We start from the raw sequence: 13,633 nt of genomic DNA, 5'->3' as shown, positions 1-13,633 counted from the left end.
CTTAGGTTTATTTTATAATCCCTTTAGTTAAAAATAATGAGTTAAATTTCCTTTATACAATATTTGTCTCTATACTTAGCTCTTACATCAATAGTATCAGTTAAGACTACAATTAAAAAACCTAAAGGTATATTTAGAAAAGGTCTAATGTCTAAGTCTTCAAAGTTAATTTCTTTCACTCTATCTCTCCTGGCCGTCAGGGATGCTCTTACTGATATTATGTATATGGCTATGTTACAATTTTAACACCTTTAATTAAAACTTCTTACCGAGGGACTTCCCTGGTGGCGCAGTGGATTAGAATCCGCCTGCCAATGCAGGGGACACGGGTTCGATCACTGGTCTGGGAAGATCCCACATGCCACGGAGCAACAAAGCCCGTGCGCCACAACTACTGAAGCCTGCCCGTGCTCCACAACAAGAGAAGCCACCACAATGAGAAGCCCACGTACCACGACGAAGAGTAGCCCCTGCTCACCGCAACTAGAGAAAACCCGCACACAGCAACAAAGACCCAACGCAACCTAAACAAATAAATAAAATAAATAAATTTATTTAAAAAACCAAACTTCTTACTGAGTGTTGAAATAGAGCTTTATATATATATCCCTTGCTTTGCAGAATATGTGTATTGTAATCAGTTGACGATTAAAGGCAAGTTTCTGTAAACTAAATAGAATCTTTATACTTTCATCATCACAGCTGAGGTCTGTGTAGAATGCTCACTATTTTACTTGATCTCTCAACTATCCTAGGAGTCAGGCATTATGTGAAGTGAAGGAAATTGCCACTGTCCAGTGGTCATTCACTGGAGAAGCTGAAGTTCATTTTGCTATCTCGTAATTCAGAAATCTTCAAAGGCTCTCCATTTCCAAGCAAATCAAGTTGGAACTCCTCTGCTATGATTTTTTTTAATAAATGTATTTATGTGTTTATTTTTGGCTGCGCTGGGTCTTTGTTGCCGCGCATGGGCTCTATCTAGTTGTGGTGAGCAGGGGCTACTCTTTGTTGCGGTGCGTGGGCTTCTCTTGTTGCGGAACATGGGCTCTAGGCACGCGGGCTTCAGTAGTTGTGGCATGCGGGCTCAGTAGTTGTGGCGCACAGGCTTAGTTGCTCCGTGGCATGTGGGATCTTCCCCGAGCAGGGCTCGAACCCGTGTCCCCTGCATTGGCAGGCAGATTCTTAACCACTGCTATGACTTTTAATATCTTCTGTAATCTGGCCCCATCCAACCTCCTTGACCTCATTGCTAACCATTTCCCGACATGGGCATTTAGCTCCTCGCTGTGCTTAGAACAATGCCGAGTACATAGTAAGTGTTCAGTAAATGCACACTTCTTGATGGATTTTTAAAGGTAAAAACAAGATATTCCCATAGGCTATCAATGAGATACAACTTTGAGGCTATTTTAAAATATATTTCTAAGACAATTGGGACAAGTTGAACTTTGACTAAATGTTTGATATTAAGAGATTACTGTTACTATTTTTTCTTTCTTTTTTAAAAAAATTGAGGTATAGTTGATGTACAGTATTATATAACTTTTTCAGGTGTACACCATAGTGATTCACAATATTTAAAGGTTATATTCCATTTATAGTTATTGTAAGATATTGGCTATATTTCCGTGTAGCTTATTTATTTTCTACATAGTAGTTGGTACCTCTATTGTTACTATTTTTAGGTGTGATAATGGTATTATGTTTATATTTAAAAAATCGTTGTATTTTGGACTGAACTGTGTTCCCCCCAAATCCTGCCTTGAAGCCTTAACTTCCATGAGAAGATAGGGCATTTAAGGAGGTAATTACGATCAAATGAAGTCATAAGGATGGGGTCCTAGTTCAGTAGGACTGGTGTCCTTATAAGAAGAGGAAGAGACACCAGAAATGCACAGAGGAAAGGCCATGTGAAGACACAGTGAGAAGGAGGTCGTCTGCCAGCCAGGGAGAGCGGTCCCACCAGAAACCAACCTGTCGGCATCTTGATCTTAGACTTCCAGCCTCCAGGACGGTAAGAAAATGAGTTTCTGTTTAAGCCACCCAGTCTGTGATATTCTGTTGCGGCAGCCTGAGCAGACTAATATACCTGTTTTTAAGATATCTACCTATTTATCTATCTACCTATCTATCTATCTACCTACCTACCTACCTATCATCTGTCTAAATGATGTGATGTCTGGGATTTGCTTTAAAATGCTTGTTGGAGTAGATGGTGATAGATGAGACATCATTTATAACTCTTAAATCTGAGGGATGGATATTTGGGAGTTAATTATACTGTTCTTTCTACTTCTGTTTATCTTTAGAGATTTTATTTTAAAAGTTTTTAAGTTTTGGCAAAAATGAAAAGCTAGGGCTTCCCTGGTGGCACAGTGGTTGAGAGTCCACCTGCCGATGCAGGGGACACAGGTTCGTGCCCCAGTCCGGGAAGATCCCACATGCTGCGGAGCAGCTGGGCCTGTGAGCCATGGCCGCTGAGCCTGCACGTCCGGAGCCTGGGCTCCGCAGCGGGAGAGGCCACAGCAGTGAGAGGCCCGCATACCGCAAAAAAAAAAACAAACTAAAAATAGAACTACCATATGATCCAGCAATCCCACTCCTGGGCGTATACCCAGACGAAACTATAATTTGAAACGATACATGCACCCCTATGTTCATAGCAGCACTATTCACAATAGCCAAGACATGGAAACAACTTAAATGTCCATCAGTAGATGACAGATAAAGAAGATGTGGTACATATATACAATGGAATACTACTCAGCCATAAAAAAGAATGAAATAATGCCATTTGCAGCAACATGGATACAACTAGAGATTATCATACTAACTGAAGTAAATCAGAAAGAGAAAGACAAATACCATATGATACCACTTATATGTGGAACCTAAAATACGACACAAATGAATATATCTGTGAAACAGAAACAGACTCAGAGACACAGAGAACAGACTGTGGCTGCCAAGGGGGAAGGAGGGTGGGGGAGGGATGGATTGGGAGTTTGGGATGAGCAGATGCAAACTATTATATATAGAGAATGGATAAACAACAAGGTCCTACTGTATAGCACAGGGAACTATATTCAATATCCTGTGATAAACCATAATGGAAAAGAGTATATTAAAAAAGACTGTATGTATATGTATAACTGAATCACTTTGCTGTACAGCAGAAGTTAACATGACATTGTAAAGCAATTATACTTCAATAAAATTTTTTTAAATGAGAACAAACAAATAACACTTACTCTGTTTATAAATATGAAGGATATACCTACCACATCCTCCTACCTAAAGAGTGGGTTTACAGGTGATTTTGATTTTTCTTGCCTGTACTTTCTGATTTTTTTCTTTGATGAACATGTATTTCTCATGAAATAAAAAGTCAGTATAAAAGAAATTTGAAGTAAGCAGGCCTTAAAAGGAAGACAAGAGGATTCCAGATAACCAACGAGGTCCTACTGTAGCACAGGGAAATCTACTCAATCTTCTGTAATGACAGACATGAAAAGAATTCGAAAAAGAATAGATACATGTCTAAGTATAATTGAATCACTTCGGTGTACAACTGAAACTAACACAACATTGCCAATTAACTATACTCCAACCGAAAATAAAAATTAAAGGGACTTCCCTGGTTGTCCAGTGGTTAGGACTCCGCGCTCTCACTGCCAGGTGCCCAGGTTCAATTCCTGGGATCCCAGGGAACTATGATCCCGCAAGCTGCGTGGTGGGACCATAGGTAGATAGATAATAAAAATTTTTTGAAAAGAGGATTCCAGAAACACAGTGTGAGTACTCTTGAGCTCTGCTTGGTAAGCAAAGGTCTCTACAAAACATGTTCTCTATACAAATAAGCTATAACCATCCAGAAAACAAGACTGCTTGTTGGTGGAGAAAGAGAATGCAGAGTCCAGCTATTAATGGTATCAAAATTCGTATTCTGAAGAGAATTCTGGACTGCTTCTTGCCCAAAACAAAACTAAAATGAAGAATAAAAATTCAATAAACTTTCCCTAGACAACTTTACACATGGAATCTCTTTCAAGTCCCATTTCAGGTTTCATTTTTTAAAAATAGAACCTTGCTTTGCCTTTTTTCAACGCATTCTTTTCTACTCAAACCTAGTGTTTTGGCTCTAAAACTCAATCCCATGGACAATGGAAGAGAGCCCAGGCCCAGAGGTTTTTATCAGTTGGATCAGGAAACTGCTCCGTTTTGTTCTTTTCTAAATACTGGAGGACTATGGTTAAACCAAAGTAACAAAACCAAAACCAAAACCCAAAAAAACCCACTCCACCAAATGAAAACATAAATGTCCCTTTGCTGCAGTTTTGTTTATATTGGGCTTACTTACTATCTGCCATGATATTGAAAGTGTTGTCTCAGGGATAAAACGCAATTTAACTCGAGTTGTTAGACACCGAGACAAACCAGGATGCTCTGGGCGTCGGTCGTCAGGAGCCAAGTGGTGGCTTTTGCTTCCCACCAGAGAGGCACCGCCTCCCTAGGTGAAGCATTCGGTGCCAGGGAGCCCTGAGAACTGACAGACCCAGGCCCTGGTGTGCACCCAGATGGGAAAGCGAGTCCTTTTGCACATGGCTTTTGGTAGGGGAACCATGGCTGAACAATGCGATCGTAGCTAAAGTGGATGGTAACACGACCCTGGGGAGTCCTTGCCAGGGAAAGTGCCCCCCAACCCGACAAGGGGAGAGAGTACACGGCTATCTTTTTTCATGAATCTTTTAAGCTTACGGGGCACTGGCTGACCTGCTGGAGGCTGGTGTCTGGGTGGGAGTGTATGGGAAGTGGGCCAGAAGAAAGAGGACAGACACAGCACTAGCTGTTCGGATAAGCACAGATGATGAGAGGGGATTCTTTCTTTTTTTTTTTTTTAAATTTATTTATTTTTGGCTGCGTTGGGTCTTTGTTGCTGCATGTGGACTTTCTCTAGTTGTGGGGAGCGGAGGCCACCCCTCGTTGCGGTGCACGGGCCTCTCATAGCAGTGGCTTCTCTTGTTGCAGAGCATGGGCTCTAGGTGTGCGGGCTTCAGTTGTTGTGGCTCGCGGGCTCAGAAGTTGTGGTACGTGGGCTCAGTAGTTATGGCACACGGGCTTAGCTGCTCTGCGGCATGTGGGATCCTCCCGGACCATGGCTCGAATCCGTGTCCCCCGCATTGGCAGGCAGACTCCCAACCACTGCGCCACCAGGGAAGTCCCAAGAGAGGGGATTCTGAAGGCAAAGACTGGAGCTGATTGTCTCTTTGTTTTTACTTACAAAAATACAGCACAACACAAGGAATACATGTGAACCTGTACTGTTACTTAATGGGGGTTAAGCTTTCGATTCTGTGATTGTCTTATTTGACTTACTGTTTCTTACTAGAAACCCTCAGGTGTCACAGGAAAACAAATTTCAAAGGAAGAAATTTTGAAAAAAAAAAAAGATGCTTTTTCCTACATCCTACTTACTCTTTGAAGTTGGACAAAGAGGGAGGTGGCTCTTGATCAAGTTGGGATCAAACGGCACCTTAAAGTCACTAAGCTGGATATTGTGAACAGTGCTGCTATGAACATAGGGGTGAAAACTTTATCTATAGGATGGATAAACAACAAGGTCCTACTGTATAGCATGGGGAACTATATTCAATATCCTGTGATAAACCATCGTGGATAAGAACATTTTAAAAAGTCAAAAACTGAGTCACTTCGCTGTACAGTAGTAATTCACACAACATTGTAAATCAACTAGACTTCAATAAAAAAAAAGTCACCAAGCTGGGAGCCAGTACAGCATTTCAAGGGCAAAACTTGGTGCTTAGATATTTAACACAGGGACAATGGGAACGTTGAAAAGAAGATGTAACACGACTTTGTCTTTTCAGTGTTCCTCTGAGTCATTACTTTACGTCTTTTTCTACCTACAAAGATGGAGCTTCATGTGTCAAAGCTATCTCCTTGTTTGACTTGGGCACAAGCTCTTTGTGGCGACCCCCAGACCTGTCAGTGTCATGATGATTCATGTGAGGTGCCCAGGAGGGCTGGCGGTCCACCTTGGGAAGAACGGACCTGCCGGATCAGATGTGTTGGTTTGGTTCAACGTGGTACATACTTATTAAGCCACTACTAGGGGCCAAGGCTGACCGTGGAGAGAAATTTAAAAGATTAGTAACATACTTCTCAGTGTAGACAAAGGAAGGAAAGGCGAGTTTGGGGCAGAACAGTTGGGCAAAATTTTACAGATTTCAGCTGGTCCCTGAAGGGTGACTAGGGTCCCAGCTGGCAGAGGAAGCGAATGCCCTGAGATGCCTTTGGGGTGTGGTCAGAAGCCTTGCAGGTTCCTGGGATTCCTGGTGAGAGGTAAGGCAGCAGAGATTAGGATGTAGTACACTTTATGTATCTCAAGTCTTTGGGGCAAGGTACAGAGTAGGCTCACCTCCGCAGGGGACCTCTGTGCTCCTGAGGTCGTGATTAGGGTAGGATCCAGGACCTGGCTGGCTGAGTTAAGGAAGGAAGGGGTAGATGTTCACCAAGCAGGAGCAGGATGCTGCCAGGACCTGAGAGCCTGGATCCCTTCCTCCCTGAGACCCAGCATCGTTTCTTTCCTCGGGCTCTATGAGACACTTGTACCCTGGAACAACTTTCTCTTAGCTTTAGCTAGTTTGAGTTGGGGGTAATATACTCCTGATCAGTCTAGTATCATTGTTTTCTCTCATTAATCAACAATTAAATCCAAGTTCTGATACCTTTTCAGTTCTTTTTTTTTCTGTTTAATCACATTTCAAATATATTCACCCGGCTAGAGAATCACGTTGACCACTCATGGCCTTGGGCCATGGGAATGCAGAGTAACAAACAGCCCCAATATGGGAAGGGTGGGCAGTCCATAGAGAGCTCTCAGCTGTGGGGGTCACACAGAGCCAGGGATCCTTTCTGAAAAGTGTGCTTGGGTAGGGCTCCATAATGTGGGACATATCCTGGGACTCTAACAAAAAATACTTCGTTGCATTAAGAATTGTCCTGTCTTCTAACATACACACACTACTATATATAAAACAGATAACCAACAAGGACCTACTGTAGTACAGGGAACTCTACTCGATACCCTGTAATAACCTATATGGGAAAAGAATCTGAAAAAGAACAGATACATGTATATGTATAATTGAATCACTTTGCTGTACACCTGAAATTAACACAACATTGTAAATCAACTATACTCCAATGTAAAAATTTTAAAAAAATTTTAATGGGAATTCCCTGATGGTGCCCTGGTTAAGAATCCGTCTGCCAATGCAGGGGACACAGGTTCAAGCCCTGGTCCGGGAAGATCCCACGGAACAACTAAGCCTACGCACCACAACTACTGAGCCTGCACTCTAGAGCCCGCGAGCCACAACTACTGAGCCCGCGTGCCTTAACTACTGAAGCCCGCATGCCTAGAGCCCATGCTCCACAGCAAGAGAAGCCACCGCAATGAAGAGTAGCCCCAACTAGAGAAAGCCCGCACGCAGCAATGAAGACCCAACACGGCCAAAAATAAAAAGAAATAATAAATAAATTAAAAAAGAAATTTTAATGAAAAAAATAAAGTCAACTGATTAGAAACCTTAAAAAAATAACATTAAAAAAATACAGGGCTGCCCTGGTGGTGCAGTGGTTGACAGTCCACCTGCCGATGCAGGGGACACAGGTTCGTGCCCCGGTCTGAGAAGATCCCACATGCCGCGGAGCGGCTGGGCCCGTGAGCCATGGCCGCTGAGCCTGCGCGTCTGGAGACTGTGCTCCGCAAGGGGAGAGGCCACAACAGTGAGAGGCCCGCGTACCGCAAAAATAAAAAAATAAAAATCTGTTCCATAAAAAAGAAAGGATTGTCTTCTAAACTGCCCCGACTTGTTCCTCCCCATTCCCCAGGGATTCTCAACAAAGGCTGAGTCTCAAGGACCCTTGAGACAAAGGCCTATTCACCAATGCAGTGGGAAAGGCAGCAATCTAGGCATCTGCATGAGTGAAGAAAATAATTGTTTGTGTGAATTTTTAACCTTTCAAATCTGTGTTGCCATGCAGACACAATGTCACTGGTGCCCCTTACTTCTCAGACTTGAAGATGTTTTTGTATCTTCTTATCTCTGCTATTGTAGATTTCAACATGGGTCATTTTCAATTTGATCTCATTAACTTATAGCCGTGAATTTTTTAAAAAAATTCTTAAGTGATCATAGCATTCAATATTTTTCTCTCGTTTATTCTCTACGGTTTCATTATTTGTCAAGACCAAACTCTTGTTTCTTATTCGTCAGTTCCTGTAGCATTTCCTAAGACCTTGACTGTTCATGGGCTTTTATTTTCTGTCTTCTTCTCTTACCCTCAGCAACATGCTTTTGAGAACACACTTTATCGAGAATGCACCTCACAATGCCAAGATACAACTCCAAAAGTACTACGTAAAAATCACCATAGGTTTAGTCCAACCTTTTCCCCAAGGGTGATGGTCAAAGAAGTATCCTTACTTAGACCCGGCCAAACATTACCCAGCACTTTCCCTGAAAGGCAATTAATGAGACAAAAGGAACTTGCATCTTCAAATGACACAGAAGAGCTTGGATGAGATCCTGATGACCCAGCTCTGCCTGATTCTGGTCCAGGCACCAGATCCCAGGTCCCTGCATTACTCCAGAGTTTGTGATCCCTATAAGTACTTCTCTAATTCTTCTAAGCCGATGTCCAGGTTGTCATCTGTAGGTCCAGGTATCACTGAAGAGCGAGAACTGGCCTGTCCATACCCGACAGTGTACAATACAAGCTTTGTCAAGGGCTTTTTTTCAGGAGCGCTCCCATTTGTGGCCTTGTGCCCAGACTGCTTCTGCCTAAATGAGCTATTATTGCCCAATAAACTTTTAGTCTTAGAGGCTTAGCCTCTCCCAGACGCTCAGTATATTGGCCTTGTTTCCTGCAGTTACTTCCCAGCCCTTAGCCTTACATCACGAATCCTCACGGAGGTTTTTTTCCCTTCTCCTTTTTGTGGTCAAACAATCCAGCTTTTCTATGTGAGTGGTTTTCAATCACATATTTACTTCTGCTCATCGCTTCGTACATGCAGCGTTGTCTCCCCAGATACACTCTAAATTGCCTGTGGGAAGGGATCCTGGGTGTGTTGTTCATAGCTCTCTGTCACATCTTGCATGGGTACATCTGACGGCCAGTTAAGGGGAGACATCTTTCCAGTGGAAGAAAATATTGGATAGACAAAGAAATAAAGAAAACCTTTCTAACAGCTGAAGAACAGAGATAGCTAGAAAGGGAAATTAAGGACAGGGGAGGCAATAAAAAGAGAAAAGAAAAGAGAAAAATGCACCTTTATTCCTTGGACCACTAGAATTCTTCCTCATCTGAGAGTTCATCTAGTAGGTGTTCTGTCATAATAAACAAAATGTTCAAGCTTCCTATATTTTATAGTCCATTTCTAAGGCATTTTAATGTTTAATCCCACTGTAATTTCTATGTGATGTTGATTGTAAAGGTCCCTATTTCACTATTCACTACAGCAGGAAACTCAGTTTTGTTCTTGAATAAGAATCAAATCGGGGCTTCCCTGGTGGTGCATTGGTTAAGAATCTGCCTGCCAATGCAGGGGACATGGGTTCAATCCCTGGTCCGGGAAGATCCCACACGCCATGGAGCAACTAAACCCATGCACCACAACTACTGAGCCTGCCTTCCAGAACCCACATGCCACAACTACTGAAGCCCATGTGCCTATACCCCATGCTCTGCAACAAGAGAAGCCACCGCAATGAGAAGCCCACGGACCGCAGTGAAGACCCAACACAGCCAAAAATAAATAAATAAAATAAATTTATTAAAAAAAAAGAATCATTCTTATTCAACACACATATCTTGGTAGCAGAGTATGAGGGCATATACTGGATAGTCTCTCAATATATCTCATTCCTATAACATGTTTAATAAAAGCAATGCAGGTATAGAAAGTACTTTCTAGTATCATAAAATAAAAGATGATAAACCATAATGGAAAATAATACAAAAAAGAATGTCTACATGTGTCTAACTGAGTCACTTTGCTATACAGCAGAAATTAACATAATATTGTAAATCAACTATACTTCAGTAAAAAAAATTTTTAAAGGTAAGCATTAAAGGCCTAGTTGTTATTAAATTCAATTTTGTATTCTTTTTTGCAGCAGGGATTTCTCATAATTGTGGTTATAGATAACATATAACTATAGTTAATACAATAGCTCTTTACTTTGACGTATGTATAAAGTGTTGCCTGTAGTTCCAAATATTCACATGCTAAACATGCAAAGTGTCCAGAAAATGTCATGTCATTTCTAAAATCAGTACTGTGACTCGGAGACAATTGAAATTGATCTCTTACATGTCACATCCCAGGCAGGTAAGAGCATGGGCACGTTTCTCATAAAGACGCATTGAAACACAGAGCTGCCTTTCCTTTCATATCCATTTTAAAGTATCTATTCAGAATCCAGCTCCGTGCTCTGGATCAGAGTCAGTTTTTGTCACCGATATGGGTGAAAGTCTCATCACTATTTATCCAGGATGTTTGACAAGTGAACCACATCCAAGAAAGTGCTGGCAGAAATCAAAGATTATTTGGAACACCCTGGAAGAAAGCTAAAGACTTGGATGTAATTTTTAACCAGAAGAAAATTCCTCTTCACTAAACATTCCAAGTTCTTACCTTATTATTTATCAATATAGTCAGAGAAAGATCTTTTCACCTATTTAATTTCATTCAACTTTCTATTTTTTAAGTTCAGAGAATGTCTGTTTCTATTATGTGTGTGGATATCAAGGGCACCCACTGAAGACATGCAGGAAAAACAACTAAGGATTTAAAATTACGGAGCTGAGGTTATCGCTGATTCGATGTTAATTAAGTACCTTCTTTTTATTTTTTCTTTACCAACACAAAGATGATAAACAGTGGTTCTAGCCCCAGGTCCAGAGGTGAAGGAAGGGAGTTGATCAGACAACTCTGCTAGGAAGTTTGTCTTCAAATAGGAAGGTTATTTTTACCAACAATTACAGACGCCAGAGCATATATTTTGACTGTATTTTCTGGGTGTGTAGGTTTGAAATCGAGGAGGACACTGTGGGGGCCCTCCCGGGTACAAAAGCCCCTCTGTGTCCCCCATTTCTTGTTTGTAGAAAAAGGCTTCAGTCTCCTAGGCCTTCCCTGAGTTCCAAAGAACAGACTCAAGCAGTTACTAATTAGGGAAGTGAGGGATTGCAGAAACAAAGGAAAAGCAGGTGAGCAAAAAAGTAATGATACCTAAAACAGAGTTCCTCCTCAAGAGATATATGTATCAGTCTTATGCATCTCTTTGAGTTGTTCTTCAGAAACTAAGACTCCCACCCATGTGGAGGATGCTGACTACATGCTGACAACAAGCACACAGACCCCAGACTGGTTGGAACCAGAATGTTGATGGTTAAGATTCCTGAAACATTGCCCTGTTGCCTCACCACCAGCCAATCAGAAGAAAGTCAACAAGCTGCAACCCTCACCCCAAATGCTGCCTTTAAAAACCCTTCCCCAGGGACTTCACTGGTGGCGCAATGGTTAAGAATCCATCTGCCAATGCAGGGTACATGGGTTCAATCCCTGGTCTGGGAAAACCCCCATGCTGCAGAGCAACTAAGCCCGTGCACCACAACTACTGAGCCTGTGCTCTAGAGCCTGCGAGCCACAACTACTGAGCCCACAAGCCACAACTACTGAAGCCTGCGTGCCTAGAGCCCGTGCTCCCCAACAAGAGAAACCACCGCAATGAGAAGCCCACGCACCACAACAAAGAGTAGCCCCTGCTTGCTGCAACTAGAGAAAGCCTGTGCACAGCAACAAAGACCCAAGGCAACCAAAAAAAACCAAAAACCAAAAAACCCTTCCCTGAAAGCCATTGGGGATTTTGGGTCTTTTAAGCATTAGCTGCCCATTCTCCTTGCTTGGCGCCCTGCAATAAACGCTGCACTTTCCTTCACCACGACCCAGTGTCAGTAGATTGGCTTTGCCAGGCAGCAGGTGAGTGGACCCCAGTTTGGTTCAGTAACAGACAGTCTGGGTAGAGCTATTTTCCTCTTTTGCTCAGTTCCCACTGTCATCCAATACGTAATATGTGGTCCTGAACACAGCCTTGTCTGGGACTCTAACAAGGATCCAACTCATGACCTTGACCTCCTGGACACAAGGGTCTAGAGCTGTGCTGATCCCTACTGCAGTCACTCACCACTTGTGGTTATTTACACTTCAGTTAAATTTAAACCTTCAGTTTCCAGTATCACATTTCAAGTGCCCCACAGAAAAATATGATTATGGCTCACGGCTACCGTATTGAACAGTGCAGATACAGAAGATTTCCACCATCACAGGAAGTTCTGTTGGACTGTGCTAGCTAGATCCTGGGGACTCAAAGTCTGTGAAGCAGCAGCAGTGGCATCACCCAGGGGCTTGTTAGAAATGCAGAGTCTCAGTTACCCCCAAATCTACTGAGTCATAATCTGCAGTTTACAAAGACTGCCAGGTGATTTATGCACCATTCAAGTGTGAGATGCGTTGCTCTAGACAATGAAGGAAGTACAGCCTCGGGTTTAGAACAAGGAGAGAACTGTATCCAGGTTGGGTTTACCAGGTGCAGGGTCACTTCCTGCAGCAAGATGTGTTACTGTGGCTTATTAACACCAGGAAGAACGTAAGGTTACTTCCAGCCATAATTTAACAATCAACGTCCCTACCAATTGCCGGTGTTGACCCATGTCTTCCTTCCTCTTGATCCCCTCAAAAGAGCCAAACATTGATTAATCCCTTACTCTGAGCTGTACCTTGTTCTAGGTGTCTCATACGTTTTATTCATTAACCCTCACACACAACCCAATAGGTGGCTGATGTTATGAACCTCATTATACAAATGAGGATTTTCGAGATGCAGAGAATGGAAGTAAGCTGAGGTCACCATGGCCAAGCCAAGGTTCCATGGAACTCACACAAGAGGGTCTCTCCAGGCTGCTGGCAGTTCCTGGAAAACCACAACTTTGGGGGTTCTTACCAGGTGCTCTGAGCTCCAAAGCCAAAGTGGTGGAAAGGGTTACTTGTCTGTCCTGTGCCTCTCTTGGTTCCACTCATCTCCCTGAGAGGCTCCGCAGTTCAGATTTGCTGTCACCTGCTTTAAGGTGATGGCTGGCAAAACCCCACATTTCCTTCCTGTTTGTCTAGCTTAGCACATCCTAACGCTCAACTCTCTTTCCCCAAATTCCCAGGAAGAACCCAGGAAAGATGGAGAGCTGCAGTTAAACTCCTGCCAAGATCCTAATGCAACCTGTCCACCGGGGGACGCAGGCCCCGCCTAGAATCAGCTGTTTCCTGCCCTGCCTAATGGCTCAGGGTGAGTCATCGCTCTCCCCAGCCCCACTAGGGCGTGGCTCCTCTGATCCCTTACCAGTAAGGGATCAGTAAGGCCGCCCAGTAAGGCTGGAGAGCCAGCTATTTCTCCTTGGCCTCTCATGAATTTTAAATGACTGCACTTAAAGCCCCAAAGTGCCCACAGACCTGAAATTAACTCTGTCGGCCTTTGGCAGACACCAAACGACC

General features: G+C 43.0%; 1 long non-coding RNA gene across 1 annotated transcript; it reads right to left on the bottom strand.

The window, feature by feature from the left end:
* Nucleotides 1-2,303: 2,303 nt before the first annotated feature.
* Nucleotides 2,304-13,367, bottom strand: LOC109549683 (uncharacterized). Its single transcript, XR_002176066.3, has 3 exons — nucleotides 13,092-13,367; nucleotides 6,440-6,501; nucleotides 2,304-6,353 (listed from the first exon to the last, which is right to left on the bottom strand). It is a non-coding gene; the product is annotated as an uncharacterized lncRNA (long non-coding RNA).
* Between the last annotated feature and the right edge of the window lie 266 nt (nucleotides 13,368-13,633).

The sequence above is a fragment of the Tursiops truncatus genome, chromosome 2 (assembly GCF_011762595.2).
Source record: "Tursiops truncatus isolate mTurTru1 chromosome 2, mTurTru1.mat.Y, whole genome shotgun sequence".
NCBI lineage: Eukaryota > Metazoa > Chordata > Mammalia > Artiodactyla > Delphinidae > Tursiops > Tursiops truncatus.
The sequence above is the reverse complement of the archived record's forward strand: the minus strand, read 5'-3'. Positions and strand labels throughout refer to the sequence as shown.